The sequence below is a fragment of the Cyclospora cayetanensis genome, unplaced genomic scaffold, assembly GCF_002999335.1.
Source record: "Cyclospora cayetanensis isolate NF1_C8 unplaced genomic scaffold, CcayRef3 CcayRef3_contig_570, whole genome shotgun sequence".
Classification (NCBI taxonomy): Eukaryota; Apicomplexa; class Conoidasida; order Eucoccidiorida; family Eimeriidae; genus Cyclospora; species Cyclospora cayetanensis.
This window is the reverse complement of record NW_020312558.1, coordinates 1-2,202: the sequence shown is the minus strand read 5'-3', so window position 1 is coordinate 2,202 and position 2,202 is coordinate 1. Positions and strand designations below refer to the sequence as shown.

The following is a 2,202-nucleotide window of genomic DNA, read 5'->3' as shown; positions in this document are numbered from 1 at the left end:
TTTGGCGTGGGTAATAGATTTTTGAGACCCCAGAATGCAACGTGCTTCGTGGCTACTCTATTTAGAAGTGGTTGCCTGCATATATTTGCTTGGTATGACCTGTTGCTTTGCTGCAGTTAAGTACCATTAAAAAAAAGCAGGGAAATTCTTCCGACACCAACGCGTACAGTATATGGTCCTGAGAGAGAACCGCAATAATAAAAATGCGAACATCAGTCAGGAAGAAAGCATCTGATGTAATTCGTATCTTATTGAAAAATGCCAGTCATGTATCATCGCAATCTTCATACAAGGAATATAATCTTAATTGCTCGTTCGACGGCAATTGTTTAAAGTCAATATGTTGCAGATTGCGAAGATACTGGCTCCAAGCGTCGGTAAGAGCTCGCGCCCGTTTCTATTTGCAACTGCACCTAATGAGGTCCCTCGACAGGAGCGCCCGCGTGCAGGGCAGTAGCCGATGATGGGATGATGGCATTACTGAATTACTGAAAAACAAATACTCAAAACAATCTGGCTGCACTCTCTGTTCTCAGAAAAGTCAAAGCAAATGCAGTAGAATGCGCAAGGTTGTGATATCTGAATTTATCTACTTTGTGATGTATAGCTTCACATCATGAGAAAGAATTTTCCTTCACAGTGGCTCTTTGGAGTGCAGCGTGGCTTGTTTACAGGTCAGTTATTGCGAATGATTAGAGGTGGAAACCTAGATATACATAGATATTCAGACAAATTCGTGACGCTTGGAGGATTTTGATTGAGCAGCGAGGAGGTTGTGCACGGAGGTGTAGAGATATGGAGGGTATATCCGGGTATGCTGTGCCAGGTAATGCTTCTGTCTGTTTTGCTGTACGGTACAGTTCTCGGTATGTGAATTCCTGCTCATCAAAAAATTGAATACTTTGCCCTCAACAGCACGCAAAATAAACTATTACTAGTGCACAATTCACATTATGGAGGATGGAGGACGAGCGCTTTCAGTGAAGGCAGCCGATGCATGGTGATAGTTCTCACTGCTGACTTCTGGGATCTCTCTCCATGCATGTCATGCTTTGGTCAAGCCGCCTAGTGTAAGCTGTGTGACTCTTAATTTGTCCCATGCATTTGCCCACATTCCACAGTGATGCACAGGCCCTCTCACACACGCAGTGCTCTGATGCACACATGAGTCAACTCCCTGCATTTTTAGAATGTGTTAAAGCTTTACTTAAGTTTCCTGACCTACAGGTTTTGCAAGCGTTGCTACAAATAGCTAACGAGGGCTTTTGAAAGGCTCAAAATGCTGCCATTTCTGGCTGGTAGGCACTGCATGATGTGAGCTGCGCCTTGCCTCTTACATATTCGGTGTGTCGTCCCTACTACACCTTGCCATTTTGCCATCTAAGCATTATTGCATGAGTATCTACATAAAAGACATGAGACATTTACCTGCTCAAGCCACTGTGAGTCCGATTAGAGACCAAGTAATTCCCAGACTACAGTACTACTACAATGCACATTGCTGGCATTGATTTGTGTGTGTGTGTGTGTGTGTGTGTGTGTGTGTGTGTGTGTGTGTGTCAGTGCATAGTATTTCAAATGTAACCCTCCCCTGAAATTTTTGGTGGTGTTTTCAAGGAAGTAGGTTTTGGAGCAAGGTGTCTCGGTCACTGGGATTGACCTATGGAAATTCAATACCATAAATTGCCTCATTAAGAAGTATGCTTTTGTTGTGTCATCCTTGAGCAAGGGCCATTCTATTCCTCTTTGTATCGTTCCAACTTTCACAGATGGCATTCCCAATGGAGGCCACCCGATGACCCCACACGTGTTGTTGCTTGGCAAAGAAACACTCCCCCCATCACTAGTTTGTTGAAAATAAGTGAACCGCATGAAAATTGGAAACGGAAATCACGGAGCTCGCATCCATTAAATACAGCAAGTAAAATGTGAGCATTAAAAGCATTACCATTCCACGCGACAGCCTAGCTTCGACTACAGGCACTAATGCCTAGTCTGAGCCTAGTCGTTTCTCTTTTGGTTGCTTTGGCTGCTTAAGAACTCGGGAGTGTAATCTTTAAGTGAGGCACCCATGAAAACAGCCAAAGAGTACTAGGCTTCGTTCAAAATGGTATCAAAGAACTTCTTATCAAGGTATCGATATGTTACCCTGTTTGCGGTTATGCTTACCTTGCGACTCTGTCGCAAAGTTTCAACTGCGCA

At 43.8% G+C, this 2,202-nt stretch overlaps 1 pseudogene; it reads right to left on the bottom strand.

The window, feature by feature from the left end:
- Positions 1-1,690: 1,690 nt before the first annotated feature.
- LOC113146750 lies at positions 1,691-1,790 on the bottom strand (annotated as a pseudogene).
- Between the last annotated feature and the right edge of the window lie 412 nt (positions 1,791-2,202).